This window comes from Macrotis lagotis, chromosome 7 (assembly GCF_037893015.1).
Source record: "Macrotis lagotis isolate mMagLag1 chromosome 7, bilby.v1.9.chrom.fasta, whole genome shotgun sequence".
In the NCBI taxonomy this organism is placed as follows: domain Eukaryota; kingdom Metazoa; phylum Chordata; class Mammalia; order Peramelemorphia; family Peramelidae; genus Macrotis; species Macrotis lagotis.
In genome coordinates, this window is record NC_133664.1 from 88,821,948 (window position 1) to 88,847,490 (window position 25,543).

The window sequence follows — 25,543 nt, forward strand, 5'->3', positions numbered from 1 at the left end:
TGGAGATTCAGGGGGCATGCTCAGCAGGAGTCAGGACTGTGGGCTGGAACTTACATTCTTCCAGGCCCTCCTGGAGGTGAGCCAAGCAGCTACAGCTAGTGGTCCTAATACACAAGCATGCCTTTCGCAGCCTGCATGGTAAGTGGAATGTTTGCTTGCCTTGATATTCATTGGAAGAACAAAAGAATGTGGCAGTGATCTTTGTATCCTGAGAAAAAGAATTCTGACAAGCAGCTACAAATGGGTGTGGACCATTTCCCAGGTGATGATGTTCTTGTTCCCACATGATCAGCCAAAGGTGAAATAGAGCACCCTTTCACAATTTTATTTGGTTACTTTGTTCTTAGAGGGAAGGAAGGGAAAAAAAAACCTAAGTCACAAACCTGAGGGAAATCTGTTTTCATTGGAGTGGGGAATCAAGAGGGAGGACAGAGCTGTCACTTCATCCTGTGAATAGTCACCTATCTCCTTAGTGGGAAAATTGAGCTAGGTTCCAAAGGGGGACATAGAAGCCTTGACTAAAATGAAGTCATTTTACTTTTTATAGTAAAACATTTATATAACCCTTTTTTATACATTATTTTATTTAGGTCTCAACAGTTCTTTTGAGATAGAAGCTATATGACTAGATTGTCTCTTTTTTTTCTTTTTGGTTTTTGCAAGGCAGTGGGGTTGAGTGACCTGCCCAAGGTCACACAGCTAGGGAATTATGAAGTGTCTGAGTTCGGATTTGAACTCAGGTCCTCCTGACTCCAGGGTCAGTGCTCTATCCACTGCACCCCCCCCAGCTGTCCCCAGATTATCTCTACTTTAAAGGTGTACACACTAAGGATCAGAGAAATTACTTTAACTGCCTATAGTCATAGGGGTATCAGCCAGAGGATTTGAACCCATGTCCTCCTGAATTTCAAATTCAACATTTTTCCCAGTCCATAACACTATCTTGTGTATATTTGTGTTGTTGCTATTGTTTCAATTCTGTCCCACCCTTTGTTACCTCATTTGGGATTTTCCTTGCAAAGAAAATAGAGCAGTTTGTCATTTCATTTCCAGTTCATTTTACAATTGAGAAAACTGAGGCAAACAGAGTTAAGTGACTTGCTGAGGATCATACAGTGTCTGAGGCTGGATTTGAGCTCATGAAGATGAGTCTTTCTGACCTATAGCCTCATTGCTCTTTACATTATGAGGTCACTTAACTATCTTTTTTATAATCTGTATACAAATTTAAATAAAGTTTGTATATAATATATATAATTATGCAATTCTATAGACAATGTATATTATACTAGGTATATAAAGTTAATATACTATATATAGAAACTGTTTACATACTATGTATACAAAGTTAATATACTCTATATATACACTTTGTATATTACTATCTAGTTTATACAATGTATATAAAGTTGATATACTATAATACAAAATTTTGTATACACTCTATGCCTACAATCATATACAAACTATGTGTTCAAATATTGAGTATATTTTCCTACCTGTGCTGCTTATTACCTATGTGACCTTGGGCAAGGAGATTCATCATCTTGGTTCTCAGTAGAGTTATTTGGAGCTATAGAACTGTGGGTTTTTTTTAACCTTTTTGTTTCCTCAGTACTTAACACAGTGCCAATAACATACATAATAAATGCTCAATAAATCCTTATTGGCTGACTGTTCACTCTGTGTACTTTTATAGTAACAAAGTAACTCTTTATAGTTTATAGTTTAGCATTTATATAGTGCTTTAAGGTTTGCATAGTACTTTCCAAATATTGTCTCATTTGATCCTCACAACCCTGAGAGGTGGATGCTGCTTTCATCCCTCATTTTGCAGATGAGGAAACAGAAGCAAACAGAATGTCAAGTGACTTGCCCCAGGTTCACTATAGGTTTACTACAACTAAGTGTCGGAAGTGAAATTAGAATTCAGGTCTCCTTGACTCCAGGTCCAACTGTCTTCTGTACCACCTAACAACTTGCATTTGAAAGCATATGTACTTTTGTCTGGGGAGATAAGTGAATTGGTTAGAAGAGTATAATGTTGAAATTAAGAATATATATTCAAGTCCCAATGGACCAGTTGATTTTACACAGAGGGGGAAACATAAATAACACGAAACACTTCTATGCTGTCATAGTTCCAAATATTTACTGCTGTTGCTCTGTTAAATCATTAACTTCTTTAATTTCTCATCATTTAAAATATCTCATCCCTAAGAACCCCCCACAGATACCAAATTGATTCCCCTAAGTGTAGGTAGAACAATGTCAGCCTCCTATTAAATAACTTTAGTGGTCAGTTATTACTTCTGGGATCAAATAAAAACATTTTAGTTTAACATTTCAAGCAGCTCAGAACCTGGTCTTTCCTTTCTCTTTAGTCTTATACATGACTGCCTTTCATGTATTGCAGGCCAGTCAGACTGGCCTATTTTCTTTTTCTTAGACATGATGCTCTATTTCCAACCTCTATGCCTGGAAGGACCATCTTGCCTTACAGAGGCCTTTGTGAATCTTTAATTTCATTCAAGACTCCACTCAAACATCACCTTCTATAAAAGATTTTTCCTGCTCTTCCCTGCTCCCAGTGCTTTCCCCTTCAAGGTTACCTTCCATTTACACTGTATCGTGTTTGTGTGTGTGTGTGTGTGTGTGTGTGTGGTCTCCTCCATTGAAATGCAAGCTCTTCGAGGGCAGGAATTCTTTTAAAATTCTTTTCTTTGTATCCTCAGCACTTAGTGATTACATAATTAATTAATTAATAAGTGCATATTGATTGGTTGATCACCTTTATGGACCAACTTTCGTTTCATATACAAATAATACATAGTTATACAGAGATCCTAAGAGATCCCGGAATAATTATAAAAACTCCTATTTATATGGTGCTTTATGACTTACAGTTTCATAATTAAAAATAACCTAAGAGGCCATTTCATTTAACCCATACTAATAGAAATATAATCTCAATTACCCTTCCAATTGAGTTAGTCAGTAAGCTTTTATTAACCACCTACTCTCTGCCAGGTGCTATGTTAGGTGCTGGGAATTCAAAGAAAAAGTAAAAAAGAATTTCTGCCCTCAAGGCACTTACATCCTAGTGAGGGAAACAACATGTAAGTAACTATGTAGAAAAAAATCTACATATAGGAAAAGTTAGAAATAATCAGAACAGGGAATGCCCCAATATTGAAAGTGATACTTTCCAGGAACTTGAAGGAAATCAGGGAAGCCAGAGATGAAAAGGGAAAACACTCTAGGCATGGCAGACAGCCAGAGAAATCGCCTGGAGATGTGTCTTTTTTAAGGTATGGCAAGAAGGTCAGTGTCTTGCACTGCAGAGCTCTTGGTTGGGGGAGGATAATGGTGGTGATTTAAGGTATAAAAAGACTGGAAAGGTGTGTGTGTGTGTGTGTGTGTGTGTGTGTGTGTGTGTGTGTGTGTGTGTAGGAGAGCTAGGTTAAAAATTAATCAATCTCTTTTTAGGAATACCTACAAGCCTCTGTGGCATCCCATTCCACCTCAGGGGAAGTTCTGTTAGGAAATTCTCTCTTAAATCAAGTCCAAATCTAATTCCTACAACCTTCTACCTGTTGTTTTTAGTTCTACTTCTGAGACCTAACAAAAGAAGCTCCTCATCAGTCTGAGAACCTTCAAATACTTGAAGGCAATTATCAGTTCCCCTTAAGTCTTCTCTCTTTCAGACCAAACATAACTTGTTTCTTCAATCAATGCTCATTTGAAATTGTCTCATTGTCCTATTCATGTTTCTCTGGGTCCATACTCTCCAGCTTATTAATGTCCTTCCTAAAACTTCTTAGCAAATATATCTATATGTATTTATATACATATATTCATACAAAGTTCTTGGCATAATGAGTTACATTTATTTATTCAACCTTTCATTCATTTGTATTTATTTATTTGTTTTTTATATTCTGCCAATCAGGGTAGAGTATAATAACTATCACCTTCCTCATTTTAGACACTATGCTGTATCAATGCAGGCCTCAATTATATTCATTTTTGACTGTCAGATCCCACCCTTGATTCAAAAAATTGAAGTTTTTAATTGCTGTTATTTTTAAGATTGCTTGAAATTCTTCAGCATCATCGATTTTTATATCGTATTCTAATAGAAACAATGTAAATGATTAGAAATTTGCATCATGAGTAATAAAAGGAGCATTTATTTTGTGTAAACGATTCCTGTTTATGGTGAATTCCTAGGATAGATTTTTCACTACCTCCTTCTATTATCATTAATATTCCCTTTAGCCTGGATTTTTGTTTGTTTGTTTGTTTGGTTTTGGTGTTGTGCCACTTTATGAATGGTGTTTTTTTTTAACAAAAATTATATTCACTTATGGCAACATTTTTCTTGATGTTGTTATTTTGTGATGTGCAGAATGTTTGTTGTTCTTGACTTTCAAAGATTTTTCTTTTCAGTAAAACCAAGACTATATAGGTTCTGTGGAAGCATATTCATTGAAGTGGAGGGTTCAGAGGGATGTCGTCAAGTAGCATCTGGGTTGCTGGTGACAGGACTGAGTCTATGCCTGCTGATTGTATTAGATAAGAATGTTCCCAACTGACATCTCCTCTGTGTTGTTACAAAGAGATGTCTGTTCAGCAAAATGTAGTTCCCATTTTAGTGCTGAATTTTCTTTTTTTTGTTGTTAACAAATTGGATTAATAATGGTTTATGAAAAAATGTAGTTAGTCACCTCATATTGGCTCAGCATGATCTAACTACAAAAGAGACCATCATCTGGGACCAATGATTGTAAGAAGAAATATATAGATTCAAATAATATTATAGTATATAGATATATAATACAGAATATATTATATATTTTATCAGATTATAGGCATAACACATTATTTTGCATGTAACATATATGCCTATGGTATGTTCTATAATGTATAACATATTCCACATAACATATTATATATAACATTATTTTATATTATTAGATGTATATTTGTACATATTCTCTCTTTCTAAAAATGTCAAGAACCAAACCTCTTGAAAGATGCTGACGAAACTACCAACTGTTGAAGTCAGGGAACCATGGACTGGAAATTGTATCACAAGTGTTATGATCCACTTGATTTTACATGCCATTCCTTTGAATTCTGTGACTTTCTTCAGTATGATGTAATGGAAGAGCTTTGGATATGGAAGCAGAAGACTTTTGGTTTCAGTTCTAAGCTCTTAGACAAGTCTCTTTCTTTATGTCTTCATCTTTAGTATGGGAACCTTAACATTCACTCCCACACTCTCAGAGCAGCTCTGAGAAAAGCATGATCTAAATAGGAGGTGTTATTGTGGAGATAAATTACAAATTTCACCTTTTGTCAAATATCTGAAGAGTGCTGAATATTCCAGAAAATGGACTCAGATCTATCTAGGTTGTCAATTAGTGGTGGAGTCAAGTTTCAAAACCTAGTGTGCTGAATCTGAATCTAGATAAAGAATTATCTTAATTATCCCACTGCTTTCTCTATGAGGAAGGCGGGAGGGAGGGGTACATTACTTCTCTCTAGGCCTTAATTTTCTCATCTGGAAGTCAGATGAATTTAGAAGCTTTGTGCCCTGAAGATTCAAATTACACGTAATGGGAAGAAAAAGGTCCTGTGTGTGCTTCCGTATTACAAAGGACTTAGGGGAATTCACAATGAGGGATCAGGGACATCCAGAGCCAATGGGGGGAACTGGAAAACAAGTATAGTCTTCTTTAACATTTGAGTTTGCCACCTTAATCTGCCACCTCAATGTAATAACTCCCCAAACAATTCCTTCTCTTGTGTGAGTCAAATCTCATGACTTGGATTGTGACTGGTAACATCTAGTGCTCTGCTTTGCTGGGACCAGCAGAGGGACCTTTTCCTCTGGGCTGTCCTTAAATTCATACTCCAGAAACCCTAATCAAGAATTTAAAAACTTGGAGTTGGGGAGCAAACCGCCATCCCCATTTCTGGAAATTAAAAATGGATGCTAACCAGTGATGTGGCAAGGAGTAGAAGTGAGCAAAATTAAAAGGGAAGAGAATCATTTAAAATCTTAGGAGATGTTGAAACAATGATGAGGAAATCAAAGCTCTGAGAAGGGTGTCCTTTTAAAGGGAGGCCTGAATGAATGACTTTGCCACCTAGAGCAGGTAATTATAAACTAAATTTTTGTCTATCAAATAATAAAATCTCTGTAATCCCAAAGGTATTACTTATTGGAACAAAGGTCTCCTGATTTTCATTACATATGCCATAGGAGGCAGAGTGCAATTTTTGAACCAGATTTATCCAGTCCCTTTTGCCACTCCATAAATTTCAAACCAGTCAGAGGCAATTGTGTCCAGTATTTGGGCTGAGACTAGGGGGCATCAATATATCATACTGGTAAATGTTCTATTCTTCTCTTCATTATCACTGCACTGATTCTCAACCTTTGGGAACTGACTATACCCTTTCTTTCTTTTGTTTAATATTGGAACTATTTCCATCCCTAAAAATGCCATTGGATATTTTTTATTTAATTGACTGATGAATGAATATGAGAAGCTACTGCTTCTAAATAATAGAGTGAGTTGAGTCAACTTTTGAATTCAAGTTCCACTTCTCTGTTTTTTTTTTTTTTTTTTTTTTGCAAGGCAATGGGGTTAAGTGGCTTGTCCAAGACCATACAGCTAGGTAATTATTAAGTGTCTGAGGCTGTATTTGAACTCAGTTCCTCCTGACTCCAGGGCTGGTGCTCTATTCACTGTGCCACCTAGCTGCCCCAAGTCACACTTCTCTGACACATATCAAATAATCATATGAGATATGAAATATTTGGAAACCACTTAGCATAGTGCTTGAACCATAATATATGCTATAGTAATGCAAATTGTTGTTAATATTTATTAACTTGTGACCCTATGCAATTACTTGTCTTCTTAGTGTCCCAAACAACCCTCTAACATTCTAAATGGCAGAATAGGTGATGAGTTTTACTGGTAAATGGAAATTTTCTCTCTTAGGAGTTTCTTATACTACAGAAATCACATACTTGAAATGGAAGGAAATTAAAATAAATTTTGCTGGAAGGATCTTTTGAATATAACACAAATTGTCTCTCAAAGCAAACAAAGCATATACCTTTTAAATAATTGAAATCATTCTAGGATTGAAACTCATTACAATAAAGCAACTGTTTCCCCACAAAGAGTATCTATGTATATATATGTACAAAGAAAAATACACAGGATATCCCAAAAGTCTTAGTATAGTTTTTTAACTTTAATAATTTTTAAAGTATAAATTCTACAAATTTAGAACATCATTCGAAAGTTATTTCTTTTACATTTATTTTATGAAGTTTGAAAAATAATTTTTTAATTTTAACAAGATAGGGTGCCCTGGTATTATGCATTGTTTGTGTGAAGTTTCTGGGTGACATTTTCTCCATCTGATATATCAACAGATAAGATTCTCTTGCTTTGTGACCTCAGTCACCTGATTTATAGCTACTAGTCTTTTTTTATCATAGGATCTTCTCAAAACTGTCATATTTACACCAAAATCTCACTTTAAGGAAAATTACTAGCACTACAAATGCAATTCTTTCAAACACTGAGTTAATCCAAAACTAATTTTGAAAATTGACTAGAGTGTTGTTTAGCACAAGATGATAGTCATGTCAGATTTTGACTAAAAATATATGAGTATCTTTAAAAGATAAATAATTTACCTTTCAAGTGTTATTTTTAAAATTTGTAGTATTTATGATTCTAAAAATATTAAAGCATGAAAGTTCATTAAGACTTTTGGGATACCTGTATATGTATTCTGCATGTGTAAATATATACATATATATATATATATATATAATATATGTGTGTGTGTGTGTGCTTCTATATGACTATTCTATTTGACTCACTGCCTTTTTCTAACTCAACACTATAGAATTGAAGCTGAAAAAAGAAGAAAGAGATGATTAATAAATATTTAATGTTTATATAATTTCCATGCTTCAAGGATGAACTAAAGCTGTCCCTGAATACTGAGAGATAGTGGTATAATGGGTCTGGCAATGAAAGAACTGGATTCAAGTCCTAGTCCTGATGGGTTTTTTTAAACTTTTAGTGACTATGGTCAAGTCATTTTAACTTTACATGCCTCTATTCTTCATCTAAGAAAGGCAGATAATCATACTTGTATTACCTATCCCACTAGATTGTCTCTAAGAAAAATGTTTGGTAAATTTTTTGAGTACAGTCTAAATGGGAGCTATAATTATGGGTCAAAGTTATATGCTTTAGGCAGGGTCAGAATGGTAGAGTGAGAACATAGGAATTTTGTCATGACTTTCCTTAAAACTCTTCTATAATAACCTAAAAAACACACTAAACCAAATTCTGAGTGAGAAAACCAAGAAAAAATCACAGTGAGGCAATTTTCCATTCCAGGGCAACTTAAGAAGATAGAGAGATTTATGGACACTGGAATGGGAGCTGACTAAGAGCAAAGCAACAGAAATGGCACCATGACTATCACAGCAGTATCAGGGAGCAGCCCAAGATCACTGAGAGGACTGAACACCTGTGGAGAAAGTGAAATCAAGAGAACCATGTGAGAGAAGTGGGAACAGAAATAGATGCTATCTGGAAGCTGTGTTGCTCATTATCTAGTTCCAGGTCACAGTTCCAGGGCAGAGAAGAATAGTCCAGGTCTCAAGGGAATAGGGGTTCCCTACCTGTTTAAGGGGTGGAGAACAGTCCAGGGGATCAATAAATAGACATGTCCCCAGATCACATCATATATGGAGCACTGACAGGCTCCCAAACTGAGTTGCAAAAAAGCAGAACATAAAAGACCAAATCTCAGGTTAGGTATTTTCTCCAGAAATGAGCAGCACTCAACTCTAAAGTCAAAGAGAAGAAATAGTCTGGAAAAATAAGTGAACAATGAAAAAAGAACCAACTACAAAAAGGTACTACAATGACAGAGAAACTCAAAACACACTTGGAAAAAGCCAACAGCATGAAAACATACACAAGTAAAGTTTCATAAAAACAATACAGATTGAGCACAAACTCATCAAGAATTCCTAGAAAAGATAAATAATGAAATAAAAAAGCAAAAAACTTTTTAATCATAAAGAATAAAGAGGAAGATTAGGAAGAGAAATGAGAGCTTTGTAAGAAAATTGTGAAAAGAGATTAACAACTTGGTAAAAAAAAAAAAGGTACAAAAATACTGAAAAAAGAATACTTTAAAAACCAAATGTTCAATCTCACTGAAGGAAAAAAAATGCTTAAAAATTAGAATTGGTCAAGAAGCTAATGATTCTATGAGACATCAAGAAACAATAAAACAAAGTCAAAAAACTGAAAAAAAGAAGATGTCGATTATTTTAGAGGAAAAATAAGTGACCTGGAAAATAGATAAGGAGAGATCATTGAAGAATCAATCACTGGACTGCTTGAAAACTATGAACAAAGTTATATACTTAAATGTATAGTTTCCCCTAAAAGAATTTCAACTTGTTGAGGGACTTTCATCTTTATATCCCTAATCCTTAGCACAGTGTTTGGAATATGACAGGTACTTAATTCATGCTGATTGACCATTTGAAAAGTAGAATTTTTTTTAAAAAAGTATTGAGTTCAAAAATCTGAACACTTGCATTTGATTTCTAACTACACTTTCTGACTTTGTGTTTTTTTTTTGAGTAAATCACTTTACCTATATGAATCCCCCCTCCCCAGTTTCCCAATCTGTAAAATAAGGCTATATTAGATTATCTCTAAACCCTCTTCCAGTTCTGATACTCTGTGATTCAGAAGTCAGCAGTATATATATTTATACACTATTTGATCTGTTTCTAAGTGTGACTGAGAGAATTGTCTGGTGGAAGATACTGTGATCATCTATCTGTGAATAAAGCACCTTGCTTCTATGTATTAAAGATTACAAAGATAGAAGAATCATTTAAAGAGATCATTTTGTTCTATAACCCTCTAGATCTGTGATTTTATTAATGTGAGGAACTCCTGAATAAGGAACATCCTACCTACCAATGCAGGTCAGCACTTTCTCTGCAACTTGCAATCTTTGACATTGAGTGACTTGCCCAGAGCCACACAATTACCATGTGTCAGAGGTGGAACTTGAACTGAAACTTTCTCCAAGAGCAACTCTTTAACCATTTCTCTATGATGTCCCTCAACTCTATGATGATTAATATTAAATGGGGATTAAAATAGGGAAATGAATGCTGACCAATGTCATAGAGAATTCTATTCACTGAAGATGTGTCTCTTGAAGGTGAGTGAGTACAAAGTGACTAAGACTGGATTTAAACTCAGGTCTTCCTGACTCCAGACCTAGCACTCTATTCACTAAATCACCTAGCCACCCCACAGGTTAAGCAATTTCCCTGAGATCAAATAGCCATTATATATCAGAAGTGGGACTTGAACCCAGTTCTTCCTGGTTCTAAGGCTGACCAAAAAAGAAAAATTCCTAAGGAAACTGCCATTATGAACAGGCCCCTGAACTTAAGATCTCTTCTTTTTCTGATGTCTTCTATTTAGGAATTTGAATTCCAATTGCACTTTGAATATTAGATATAGAATAAGTTGAAATATTTTAGGACATAGAAAAGTAATGAAATCAACTCTGTCACTCACAAACTCTGGGATGAATACTCATTTTTTTAGACAGTCTAGAGAGATGGTTGTCAATGAAATTTGCCTTCACCTCCAGGGTGATGAGCAAAGCCAAACAGTCCTTCCCCCTGTTCACTGGTAGGTAGTGAGTTCGACTTGTCAAGGTTTTTACCAGAAACTGCGTTCTACTGCTTGCCCTTCAGAATGTCACCCATTCAGTGTGACACTTTTCCTGGGATTTCCTATTTGTAGTCTGCCTGCTTTGATTGTGTGAGGCTGATGGCAGCAAGAGCTCCCAGAGGGACAGCAGAGCAGTTCATAGGAAACAGAGATACAAATAAGGAATTATCGCATCTCTGAATTCAGGAGGTGTCACATTCAGCACACCTCCAACTGACAACAGAAATGTCCAGATCTGAGACTGGTGAGGGAGGGAAGAGAGAGAGAAATGATTTAGAGAAGCTTAGAGACTTTCAGAGACAAGATATTGAAATCTGAGAGCAAACCATAACAAAATGGTTGCCATTAATGTGTTGGGCAAATCTGACAGTTTAAGAATTTCTTAACTTGGTAAAAACAAAACAAGAAAAAACTTCTCTGTTGAATGGAGGTCTTTCAGATGAGATGGTCTGATTCATCTGAATTCTCATCAAATGCATTTCAATTTCACTTAACCTATAGAAGAAAGTAATTAAGGATTATCTATCACTAAAATATAATACCTTCATAGTATCATAAATAGAACTGTGGCATAAGCCAGACCTTATAAATTAATTTAAAAGAAAAGGTTTAAGTGCTGTCTTTTATTTTTATATTACAGTCATTTCTGGATACCTGAACATCTGGATGCGGATAGTGGATTTTCGGGATTGTAGCCTCCCAACACCAAAATTGAACCCTCCCTTGTAACAAAGAAAAAATGACTAGGTAAACAACTGCTGAGCTATGACTCTGTCGGGCAGTGTTGGAAGAGGAAAGGAAAGAAAAACAAATATTTATAGGGAATCTACTATACTGTACTAAGAGCTTTAGTAATAGCTAACATTTATATAGGGCTTGATTTGTGCCTGTCACTTTACAATAATTATCCTATTTGATTTTTACAACAATCCTTGAAAGGTAGTTACTATTATTAACTTTGTTTAACAGGTGAGAAAACTGAGGCAGGTTGAATAACTTGCCCAGGGTCACACCAGCTAGTTAGTAGATTTTCCTTGCTCTAGGGCTAGAATTTTATCTACCTCACCTAGCTGTCAATGCAGGCAACATTTATTTGTTATTTTAAAAACAACCCTAGGATGAAGTTTAATAGTTTCGTTACAGCTGCTCAGATGTAGAAAACAAGGGAACACAAAATTGTATATCTTGAGCTGGAGGGGATGTTGAAAGCCATCTTTCCTCTTCATTTTGGTTGTCATTCTGTGTGCACAAAGAGGACCAAAAATGACATCACTATATCAGGGTCAAGGTATAGTGTGTCTGACTTTTGTTGATTAAACCAATTCAAGCTCCGAAGACTCAATTATAGGTCGGACACAAATAATTTACATAAACATTTGAAATGGAGATATCTCTAAGTCTGCATAACACACATTTCTTATGAGTTACTGTAATTCATTTTAGAGGCAAGGAAAGATAACTTGGGGCAGCTAGGTGGTGAAGTGGATAGGGCATTGGCCCTGGAGACAGGAGCACCTGAGTTCAAATGTGACCTGATTTAATTATTACTTAGTTGTGTGACCTTGGGTAAGTCACTTAACCCCATTGTTTTGCAAAACAAACAAAATGAGAAAAAAGGAAAGGTAACTTGAGAGATTTGTCCTCCAAACACACAAGTAGCCAGCTATAGAGATGGGAGAAGAATTTTATCTGCATGAATTGAACTTTGATTTTTTTTAAACATTTTTATTTAAAGTTTTGAGTTCCAAATTCTACCCCTCCTTATCTCTCTTCCCAATCTCTGAGACAGTAAGCAATGAGATACAGGTTACACATGTGCAATTATGTGAAACATTTTGTAAAGAAGACTTAAAAAAAAGGAAAGGAAAATAGCATACTTTGATCTGTATTTAATCAAAATCATGAACTTTTTTTTCAACTTTGACTCTTTTAAAAGTTAACTATTTTGGGGTGGCTAGGTGGCACAGGGGATAGAGCACCGGCCCTGGAGTCAGGAGTACTTGAGTTCAAATCCGGCCTCAGACACTTAATAATTACCTAGCTGTGTGGCCTTGGGCAAGCCACTTAACCCCATTGTCTTAGGAAAAAAACCTAAAAAAAAGTTAACTATTTATTTAAAAGACAGACAGGAGAAATTGCCTCCAAATTTGGAGTTGAGGCAGTACTTTTGAGAATCATACAAATCCTTCTGAAGAGTCTAACAAGTTCACGAGCTTCCTAAGATAAGATTGTTTATAATATCTTATAGCATCACAGGATGTTAGCACTAGAATGAATTGTGAAGATCATCAAAATTCATTTGACAGATGAGAAAACGGAGGCTTAGAGCAGGCAAGTTCACTATATTGCAAATGGGACCACTGGGGCCTCATTTTCCAAAAACTCCTTCACCTTTTTCTTCTTGAGTTGCAATGGCAGACCAAACAAGCAGTTTTCTATTGATAATTGCTGATTAAGAATATCTAGTTGGGGAAAGGGAGGAAATAATTAACTTCTTTTTTGTCCTCTCTGCTTTCCATTACTATCTGTTTGTCTCTGGTGACCCAACACTGGTAAAAGGAATGGTGGTTAAGCTAAGACAAACTGAAGCATCTGAAAGTATTTCACTTTCGCATGTAAGGACCCACTTCAGGATTTTATTCAAGCTTCAGATCTTAAAAAGTTGAACTCTGAATGGAAAGTGATCTTATTCTATCCGGGGCAAGAAGAAAAATATATTTCATTCCTCTAAGCATACTTCTCTCCCCTGCCATTTTTTAACTTGAATTTTTTAAACTCCATTTCTCTCTGGCTGGAATAAATTGAAAAGTAATTCCCTGTCTTATTTACCTCTGCTATGGTCACTGCAGTCACCCAGAGTTTTCCTCTTAGCTGAATAATCTTTTTCTTCTTCTTTTTCCTCTTTTTTTCCTCTTTGACAGATGTTAATGTATGAAGGGGGAAGAAAAGTTCCCTGAAAGTGAAAGGGCTTGAGACTTCAGGAGAAGACAAGTAAACCCCAGCTGTTTTGGGATGTATTATTAGGGGATTTAGAAGTTGGGTCTCCCAAGAAACCTAAAAGTTGTATGAATTTTTGCTTCAATGAAATGTTGCTGTAGATGAGAGGTTGAACTGATTTTAGAACTTATGTTAAAAAGGACATATTCTCCTGCCCATTGCTTAAGTCAGATAAAAATAATTAGGCTCTTTGGGCCTTTCTCTGCCCCTTTTCTTGAACTTTCTAAAAACATCAGAAGGAAAGTGGCCTTTCCAACTACATTGGAAATGTCTCAGCCTTTACATTATAGTCTGGAGACTCCTATTTTTATGAAAATGTAGAATTATGGAAACTTTCCTGTTATTTTTAGGGGGTCCCCAGTTTTGCTAATCAGACCATCTACCCAGTAGGTCAGGTCTCAGACTGCCATGGCACTGTAGGGGTAGACATTTCAGGGAGTTGGGGTAGATAAAGGTTGAGTTTACTTCACCTTTTTAACTCTAAAGGAACGACTTACCAAGGGATATAGCGGCTATCATTTTATGTGGACCTCTGGGTGATATCAAATCTCTAGAGCCTGAGTATATATATTCGTCATCTTCTATCAGTAATTACTAGTTTACTTATCTGGGCTCCACCCTCCTAATTCCATTTTCTTATACTTTACTCTTCATATAACAGTATGATACAACAATATTAGATTGTTACTGTTCTTTGGGGGCAGCTAGGTGGTGCAGTGGATAGAGCCCCAGCCCTGGAGTCAGGAGTACCTGAGTTTGAATCTGGTCTCAGACACTTAAAAATTACCTAGCTGTGTGGCCTTGGGCAAGCCACTTAACCCCATTGCCTTGCAAAAAAACCAAAACAAAATAAAACAAAAAAGATTGTTACTGTTCTTCACATACAGCAGTCCATCTCTCATCTCTGTATCTTTGCAGTGACTCTCTGCCAAGCCTGGCATGCCTTCCTTTCCCATTTCCCCCTCTTAAAATCCCCACTTTCTTTAAGATTTGGTTCAAATGTGCTTTTCTGTAGGAAGGTTGCCCTGGGTTGCCCCACATCCCAGTTGCTAGAGGTTTTCCATCTACTCTGCATCTTGTATGTAACTATTTGCTTACATGTCATCTTCTTCCTTAGGGCAGATAGATGGTACAGTGGATAGAGCACTGGCCTTGGAATCAGGAGGATGGAAGTTTGAATCCAGCCTCTGACACTTGCTAGTTATTTGACCTTGGGCAAGTCACTTAACCCTGATTGCCTTGCATCCAGAGCCTTCTCCAGTCATCCTGATTCATATCTGGCCACTGAAATTGGATAGTTCTGTGGGAGAAAGTGTGGCTGGTGACTTAGCTCAACAACCCCTCACTCATATCCAGGTCAGGTTCTTATCATGGCATCACCTCCCTGATGTCATGATCTTCTTTGAAAATAAAGGATAGGGTGGCTAGGTGGCGTAGTGGATAAAGCACCGGCCCTGGAGTCAGGAGTACCTGGGTTCAAATCCAGTCTCAGACACTTAATTACCTAGCTGTGTGGCCTTGGGCAAGCCACTTAACCCCGTTTGCCTTGCAAAAAAAAAAAACCTAAAAAAAAAAAGAAAAGAAAGGACAAACATTATTACTTTCTTCCTTAGAATCTAACCTCCTGATAGCCTCTCTTTGTTTCTTTTAGTATCCCTAACTTTTAGCATAGTAGCTGTTAGTGAGTGCTTAAAAAAGCTTAATTAATTAATCTTTTAATTAAATTTCCTGTAAAAAATTAACACATGATATTCTAATATTGATTTGGTTGGGCCTATGGTGACTCCAATTAATTATCAGCTCCTTGAGGTTAAGGATAATGCTTGAAGGCTTCTTTGTCCCTTACCCCTCATCTAACATGATGGCTTGTATTTAGAGGGGTTCAAAAGTATTTGTTGAATAGATACCATACTGATTAGCATGTTGTGGTGGAAGGATTACTAGTTCTGGCCTTAGAGAATGAGTTATGGATAAGGCAAAATCAACTAGGATTTATTAGATACCCACTCTGGACCAGGCACGGTAAAGGATACAAAGAAGGGCAACATATTGTTCCTGCCCTCAAGGAGCTTAAAGTCTAATGAGGAAGAAAACAGACAAACATTATGCTGGACAAAGATATAATACAGTATTAACAGGAGCTGATCAACAGAAGGAAGTCAATAGCATTATAGAGGATCAGGAAAGGTTTCTTGTCGATGGTGGGATTTTGAGGGATTATAGCTGAGAGGTGAAAGAAGTCAAGGGAAGGTCAGAGATAAAAAATGGGAGAGAAATCATTCCACTGAATTGCAGTCAGAGAAAATGCAGAGTGTGGGGAACAGAGAAGATGTTATCAGTAGGATTGCTAAGTTTATGAAGTCTAGTGAACATTGTTCGTGTATATCTGTGTTTAACATATTTACATGTTAGTCATTTTCTGTATAAAGAATTAAGATTAAGGTAAAAGAAAGAAAATCATGGGATAAGAAGGAAAAATATAAAGAGACATTAAAAGAAATAAACATAGGGTTCATTCAGATCCTGTAGTTTTGTTTGATTTGGTTTGGTTTTTTCCTTCATCTAGATGTGAATTACACTGTTCATAACAGGTCCCTAGCTCTCTGAACTGCCAAGAGGAGTTGGAGCCCTCATAGTTGGTCAACTCACAATGTTGGGTTTATGTGTAAAATGTTCTCTTGGTTTTGCTTTAAAGTAGATCACCTAAATAGTACCCAGAAGCATTCAAGAAACTTCAGATAGAGCTCCTATAAGGTATTTTATAAAGAATATCCAATGTCACAGAACATGGGTATGTTATTCTTATGAGACTACTCAAAATGCTCGGGTAGTAAAATATGTATAAGAACAACTGAAATTTACAGGCAAGTAAACTCAGATTCCAAAGACATGATTTATGAGAAATTAAATTTACAAAACAGATAGATTAGGAGCTGACTATTCTGACAAAAGGGTTCTACACTGGATTTTTTAAAATGATAAATTCCTTATGTTTTTAAATTTTAAATTGATAGGAAAAATTAGGTTTATCTATACATTTTTACAAGCATTTCAACTGTATAAACAAGTTATCCCTGGCCTAAAAATTAAAATTGCTCCTGGACCCAGAGGATTTATATCTTCTCTTCTCCATTAAAGGTTTTTCTCAGCTCTGAACTTATTGCCCCATAGGTCACAAGTTTAATCCTGGAGGAAACAGACCACCTAAAAGAAGGCTCAGGTTCTTTCTTATGTATTCTTTGACTTTTTATACTTTATCCTGAAGCTTAAGGAGAAAAAAATCTGCTTTAGGTTTGGCTTATGTCTAGGATCTCCAAAAGTCAGAATAGGAAAATACTTAATGTACATATAAATCATGTATGGGACAATCCTCTACATAGAAAGAATGTTCAACATACACAAGTTCTCACAAACTTGCATTAACAAGAAAAATTTAAATAAGAAACAGTAATTTTATAACAATTGTTAAAATCTCCTGGGAGATTGGGCTTGAAAACAGCAAGCAGTATGTAGTGCTACTAAGTGAGGCCTTTAACATGTCACCTCAATACTACACTGTTCAAACAATTCTTTCCAGTTTGTAACAGGAGTGAGGTTAGAATTATCTTCCTCCTACTGTTGGCTGCCTTGAGTAAGTGGATGTAAAAAAAAGATAGGAGAGTGTGTCCCTAGCACAACTAACATCAACTGAAGATCTAGAATCCCCCAACCTATTAAGCCCATAAAACTGCCTTTATCTTGAGATAGCTTCCCTCTCACTCAAATCCAAATCACATATTTGTCATGGCATCACTACTCTGATGTCATGTCTTTCTTCCAAATTTTCTTCAATAATGAAGGACAAACATTATTATTATTATTATTATTATTATTATTATTATTATTATTATTGCTACTAGTATTTCCTCTCAGTCAGCTATAATCAAATAGCAATACAAGCAGAAGATGATGCCAGAAGCTTAGGCTCAAATTTACCTTCTTGCTGCTGTGGTAGAGATGGATACCTGTCCCTTTCCCTCATCCCTCCTGAGAAACATTAGAGCTACATGATTCCATCTAGAGAGTCTGAGACAGAGATAGAAAGAGAGAGAGCCCAATATCACTCTTTTTTCAAGGTCCACTCAGTGACTCTTCATGCTCAGTAGCCAATAATAGGATTGATTTGCCATCTCAGTATTGAGCCACACACATCCCCAGATTCTGCAGAAGTTTCCAGGGAAGCTCTGGTGCAAGCTTCCTGTGATGACCTTATAGTACTGTTATCACATATGTTCTGTAGTATGCAAGCCATTAATAACTGAAGCTTTCCAGTATGATTGATAAGTTTCTCTAGATGAATGTTTTATTTTCAGTAATGGCCAACATAATCAGATACACATGTAAAAAAAAATCCATCAAACTCTTAATTACTACCTGACCCAACACTTCTAAGATACGTAGTATTAAATTATAGAACTATAACAATAAGCAACTAGTTTGGCCTTATTGCCCTAATTCATGTATATTAATAAGCTATTATTTGTGCATGTGTGTCCAAAACCTTTGGAACCCTGAGTCTCACAGTCAAAAAGACATTGACTCACAATGCTTCATTCATACCAGTGGTAAGCATTTGAAAGCATCTTCTAGGGGGTTCTGTCATCAAATTGACTGTTTTTATTCCTTCTTGGCTAGTCATCCTTTGAGAGGAGACTGTCATATAAATAATAAATCAAAAGAAAATATCATTATGGAAAAAGTTTCAGTAATAGACCTCACATTCAGCTCCACAAAATTCTCCTCAGTCTATTCTTAACTTCAGCAAACTACAGTCTGTGACATAGACTGATAAAGATGGATGAGCTATCTCAGGAGGTTATGTCCACTTAATTGTCCCCCAAAAGAAGGTAACCTGGATTTTTCTTTTCAAAGGAAAATATGTTAACTTTCAGAGACAATCATGAAGTTCCAGAATAGTCAGCAACAGCCTTACACTAACAAGGTTAGCCAGCAACTTCACAGCTAATTCAACTTCTCACAGCCTGATCAGCAATTTCATTCAGAACTCCAATTCACCAAATTGGGAACTACTGTCAAGGATCAGCTGTTTTTGAATGTCCTAAAGGGAAAACTATGTCCTTCATAATAAGATTACTGTTTGGGGGGGTTGGTGCAGTTGGCATGGCATGTGACATCAGTAGCTTAATGAAGGATGTGGCTGATGAACTTATCCTCGTTGAAGTCACAGAAGACAAACTAAAGGGAGAGATGATGAATCTCCATCATAGCCTGTTCCTCAAAACACCAAAGATTTTTCTGTCAAAGACTACTATGTGACTGCAACCTCAAAGCTGATTACTTTTATAGCTAGGGCAAATCAACAGGAGAAAGAAAGTCATCTTAATTTGGTCTAATGTGATGTGAATATCATTATATTTATCATTATCAATATTGTTTTATACAACCCTAATTGAAAGCTGATTATTGTTTCCAGTCCAGTGAATATTTAGCCTTGACATATTTAGCCTGAAAACTAAATGACTCTCCTATAAACTGTGTTATTGGAAATGGTTGCAATCTGGATTCTGACCATTTCTGCTACCTAATAAAGGACAAACTTGGTGTTCATCCTTTAAGTTGTCATAGATGGGCCCTTAGGGAACCATGGAGCTGTGAAGTGGTATGAATGTTGCCAGAATATTTCTAAAGAATCATTATCCTGATTTGTGAACTGATGATGATTCATAGAACTGGAAAGAAGTTCATAAACAAGTGGTTGATAGTGCTTGTGAGGTGATTAAACTGAAGGGCTATGTTTCTTGAGTCAATGGCCTGTCTGTGGTAGATCTGGCAGAAAGCAGTATGAAGAATCTTAGGAATCCAATTTCCACCATGATGGACCTATATGACATTTAATGAGGATGTCTTCCTCAATCTCCCGTGTGACTTGGGGCAGAATGGCCTTTCAGATGTGGTGAAAGTAAACCTGAATCCAAAGAAGGAGACCTCTTTAAAGAAGAGTACAGATATTCTTTGGGGAATCCAGAAGGAGCTGCGATTTTAAAGCTTTTTAATGTGCTTCCACTTTTCTGTCTAGAGACATGACAGTGGTTAAGGGATTATATATGACGTGCTTTTCAAGTAGGTCAAATCCTTCCTCTGATTTAGTGATTGAATACCAGAAATGTAAAATCTATGAACACACTCCAGTCTCTTCCTAAAGTTAGAAAAGGAAATAATACAATGTGACTACTATTTTGTAAAGCCCTGTTGGTTGCATAGTGGTGCTGGATCGGACTTGTATCATCATGAAATAGTTGTTGTCAAGCAGAGTTTGTATAGGTAACAGAAGACAACATTCCTGAAGACAAAACATCTACAGTCATAATACTTTTTATGCATTAATCACCTTTGTGATTAATTAGAACTCAATAGCATGGCCCCATGTATTACCTTTCCATAGGACTTGATTTTGTCTATTTATATATAATAACATATTTATATATAAATTAAATATATATATACATATATATATAATATATATTATATGATATATAATATATAAATAATAATAATATTATATAAAAAGATATACAACAATGCAATCAATTCCTCCAGTGTCATATTAGCCAAAATCCTGAATAAACAATAAATAACTGACTAAAAAAAGAATAGTTTTCCCCCAAACTGCCAATTTTTCATCTTCTAGATTCATCTCCCATTACCAAGATAAAAAGGTTCACAATATTAATGCTTCCTAAATAAATCTTCAAAGAATTCTTTACAAGTTAATGATGTACTGAAGGTGTTACTTAAAAGAATTAAAAATCCTAGTTCACATTCATATAGACTTAAAATATATAATGCATTTATAGACTTATAAACTTATTTATGTTTATAAAGCTTTTTCTTAAAACAGCCCCAAGAGAAAAGAGTTCAAGATTAATATTCCTATCTTACAGATAAGGAAACCAAGTCCCAGAGGGTTTAATTTCGACTTCTCTAAGTCAAATCTTGATTTGACTATGTGTGTGACATTGAACAAATCACTTAATTCCTCTGGGTTTCAATTTCTTCATTGTAAAATAAGGCATTTAGACCAGAAGACCTCTAAATCATTTACAACTCTTGATTTATGATTTATGATCTGCTTCCAAGATCAATGGTCTTTCCCTATATCTTTGAAAGATCTACCATATTAAGAAACTTTCTGTCCACCCAAGTGACTCAAGGATTGCTACTCTTGATAAGATAGCCAATAAGTATGCTCAGTCAAGCCTCAAATAATTGGAACTCATGTAATAACCTCAAATAATGACAATTGTTTCTGCATTTCACCTATTGAAAGAAGGCAAATCGCAACAAAACAAGCTGATATCAGGGATTTGTCCAAAAAAAGGCACAGTTTCCAATGTATATCCTGGGGTCACAATCAGTCTAATTGCCTATATCCATTAATCTCCACTCATACTTCCAGAGGATGGACATAGATATGCAAAATGGTGGAGTTTCACAAATCTCTCAGTCATCATAGAAAATTGCACTCAGAATTTTGTTAATGCTCACCCCTTTCTTTTATTAATTTGTCTGTATATACTTTGTATATAGTTGTTTTTATGCTGTCTCTACCACAAGACTATGAGATCCTTAAGCACAGGGACTAGTATTTTACTCTCTTTGAATATCTAGTACATAGCAAAGGGTCAGACACAAAGAAAATACTTTATAAATTCTAATTGTCAATTTCATTAGACCATATATGCCATATAAGAAAATAGAGTAATGTTTTAGAAGATTTTTAACATTTGAAAGAAAAAGTTTTCAGTTAAACCTCTACTAAGAGAACGTTAAGGGTTCTACTCACAGCTTGTTACCTTGTGACAATCACCTGCAGTGATGAAAGATTTGATCACTAATAGAAATGGGACCAGAATTTTTGTACATTGCCCAGAAAGTGATTTGCCTATCATGACCAGTAATACCTATGTGTCAGAGGCAGAATCTGAATCCAAGTCAGGTTGCAGCTCTAAAGTCATCTCCCTTTCCCATATGTCATGCTAGGTCTAATATCACAGGAGCAAGTATTTAGATCTGGAAGAGACCTCAGACATGAGCTAAACCAATCTTCTTTTCAGATAAGAAAAATGAGATGCCAGAGGCATTAAATGATCTTCCCATGGTCACATAAATATTAAGTGGTTAAGTCCTAGGTAGTAGTAGACTAAGGGCTTTTTCCTTTTCCCCATAGGGAGCATGATCCTCAATGAAACACTAAAAGTAGGTTATCTGACCCTGGTATCTGGGATCAATATCAGAGTAATAAGTATCTAGAGGTGAAAGTGGTATCTATTGGTAATAGAAAAAAAGGGCATGTGCTGAAAGGGGAAGTAGGGAATGAAAAGACAATTTGATCTACTTAGTTTTTGCCTATAATGTGCCCTGTCAACAATATTAGTGGGAAAGAACCCTTGAGATCACCCTACTCTTTTTTTTAGGTTTTTTTTTGCAAGGCAAATGGGGGTTAAGTGACTTGCCCAAGGCCACAAAGCTAGGAATTATTAAGTGTCTGAGACCGATTTGAACCCAGGTACTCCTGACTCTGGGACCGGTGCTTTATCCACTACGCCACCTAGCCACCCCGAGATCACCCTACTCTATACAAATCATTTGTATCTTTGGAAAGCCAGGGAATCAGATGTTCACATAACATTTCTGATGTTCCTCAGCCATAGAGAATGGGGCTAAAAGTTTCCATCTAGCTGTAGAGCTATGTTCCTATATTTATTTATCTCTTCATTCATTTATTTATTTTAACTTTCCTTTATTTGCTTTTATTTATACTTATTTATGTATTTTAGAGGCAGTCAAGGTTAAATGACTTGCCCAGGGTTAACAGCTAATAAGTGTCTAAGACCACATTTGAGCTCAGTCTTCCTGATTCCAGGGCTGGTGGCTCTCCACTGGGTCTTCTATTTATCCTGATCCTATATTTATTGAAGAGAACTGCATTAACTCCATGATATAGCAAGCCCTTATTTATCCATAGGATTGGGGAGTGGGGGGGGGAAGGGGGAATGGAAGAACAATAGAGGGAAAGAAGACTTTTCAAAGGTGAACTCTAAGTCAATAGTGATGATGGCAATAATAGTAATAACTGAAATTTATTAGTTTTGAGATCCAAAATTTGAACCTCGCAATATATTTGATAAGACAGATATTTTAAACATCATTTCTTCCATTTTATTTTAAAAAGAGTTGTCCCTTTACTCTTTTTTTAGATCTAATCACAGAAAAGGGACCAAAGTGTTAAAATTAACTATAAAAATGTGACCAGACAAGGTATCCCCTTATGAGAAATTACTAAGTCCCTTGAGTGAATTCACAAAGGAAGCAACTGTGATAGCATGAAGAATGTTTAAGTCATGCCTCTAAGTAACTATATTTCTCAGCTACCCATATAACCTTTAAAAGTCAGTTCACTGAGTCCTGGGGATTCAAAATGGGTCCCATCTCCTAATGGAGGAGCTGAATAGAGGAAAGTTATATGAATCCATGTGAAATAAAAGGATGGAAGGAGGCCATGGCCAGAAGAAGGAGCCAGAACCCTAGGAATTAGACTTCTTGGGCCAATAGGGAATAAAGTGCTTTGTGAAAGAAGTTATAATGCTGAAACTCTCCCTGTTGTCAGCTTGGTGATGTGTGGATAGAGGTCTGAGTCTGGAATTAAGAAGACCTGAATTCAAATACAACCTTAGGCCCTTACTAGTTGACCTAAGTTTAATTCCAATTCAGACATTTACCAGCTGTCTGTTTGCCTCAGGTTATTCATCTGTAAAATGGAGATAATGAAAGCTATATCTCAGAGTTGCAGTAATGAGCAAGTGAGATAACAATTGTAAAGTGAGTAAACCCTATGTGTTAATTATCATCATTGTTAGTATTAATGTAGATCTGTAAACTCTATGAATATCAGCATTGTATAATAATCAGATTGAACTGGTGTTCTTCATTTTCACTTATTTTTCCTGGGCCCAGGTTCAGCAGTGATGGTCTGCACATGATGTCTTGTGGCCAATGTACCATATCCATATGCACAATCTTGTAGCCTTGTATGCTTTAAGATGTTACCTTGTGAAGATTTTACTTTCAATTGAAATGGATGCCTTAAGCTATTCTAGATACTAAAACTGCTGGAGGGAAAGCAACCCCTCTCTAAACAAACATTCAGTAACTAAACATACCTCCTAAAGGGAAAAAAAAAAGTTATTTAAGAGTAATTTAACCCAAGGAGAAGGGACAAAATCTTTTGATAAACAAACACGACTAATTCAACACAGGCCTAACACTCAAGGGAGAGAAAGAACATCCAAAAGCTGCCTCTTCACATTTACAGGTGCCAAGGGGCATGTTTTTGCCATGTCTGAAAAAGAAGCCCTGAATCATTTTTTTTTAACAGATTGAATCCTTAAAGAGAAGGAAACAGACTTTAATAATTGATTTTTGCTTCCTGAATATTGATTTATAAATGATGTAAAAAATGAAAATGCTAAGGCAAAAAAGACCTATTCTGTCCGGGGTCTTCTTCCCCGGACTCCCGAGTGAGCTCCTCAGTGGGCACTGCTTCAGGCGTCCCTGGTTTTTCCCTCCCCCGGGGATCAGCGAGGAGGGACTCAGGCAGACACTTCTTCAGGAGGCATATGTTTTATTAGGTGCAGAGGGATCCCCCGAATAGCTCAGGGCGCTGGTTAATATAGGGAGTTATTTGCCGGCTGCCACCCCAATCCGCCCCGAGGGCAGAACCTACCACCCGATTGGAGCAATGGACACAGGCCAACCAGGCGAAGCCACTGCTCCCCTTAAGGAGCCGTGTCTTCTCTGGGTTGGTCTGACCTCACTCCCGGGGAGGTCCTATCCACCCAGGCGGTCAGGGCCGACCCCCGACACTATTCGAGACTTCTTGGTGTTGTTTTGGAGACAAAATCATAACTAAAAAATTATAAAATTATGGAATTGGAAGAAATCACAAGTCTACTCTTTCATTTTACTAATGAGGGTTATAAAATGAAATGAGAATATGAGAGAGAATCAGGAGATCCAAATTCAAACCCAGACTTTTCAACCAACTCAGTGGTTAAAGCGCAGTCACTGCACCCCTTGGGCCTTATTTTCTTCATGTTTAAAACAAGAAGGTTGAATGTGATAAGAGAATCAGAATTTCAGAGCTGCAGGAGTCCTTTAGAGACAATCTAGTTCAACCATTTTTATTTTATAGATGAGGAAATTAAGAGGCAAAAGGTGAACTGATTTGCCTGAGTTCAAAAGCTAATTAGTAGAAGATCTAGGACTGAGATGTCTGGATTTCCACTTTTCACTCCATCTTCTAAGTTGAATGGTCATACAACCTATCACTTTTAATTTGCATTGTATTTAATACTTTTCAAAGCATTTTAAAAATAAAAATATATTATCTGACTTAATTCTCACAAACCCTGATATCAGCAGTTAGGTTTTAAAAAATACTTGTATTCTAGGCAGGGAATAATAGCACCTATCTCATTATAGGTTGTTTTGAGGATTAAATGAGATAATATATGTAGTATATAACAGGGGCTATATAAATGTAAACATGATTAGTTATTATTATTATTATATTGAAAACTTATCAAAAGTTACATATCTGGGCTTTGAACAAGTTGGGCTAGGGCAGGACTAGGGTTGTGGGACAGGGAAAG

General features: G+C 36.2%; 1 protein-coding gene and 1 pseudogene across 2 annotated transcripts in view; both read left to right on the forward strand.

Annotated features, from left to right (window-relative positions):
* Window positions 1-25,543, forward strand: part of CNPY1 (canopy FGF signaling regulator 1) — a 199,254-nt gene that overhangs the window by 142,251 nt on the left and 31,460 nt on the right. The gene's annotated exons all lie outside the window — the stretch shown is intronic.
* On the forward strand, window positions 17-19,875 carry LOC141493541 (L-lactate dehydrogenase A chain pseudogene; annotated as a pseudogene).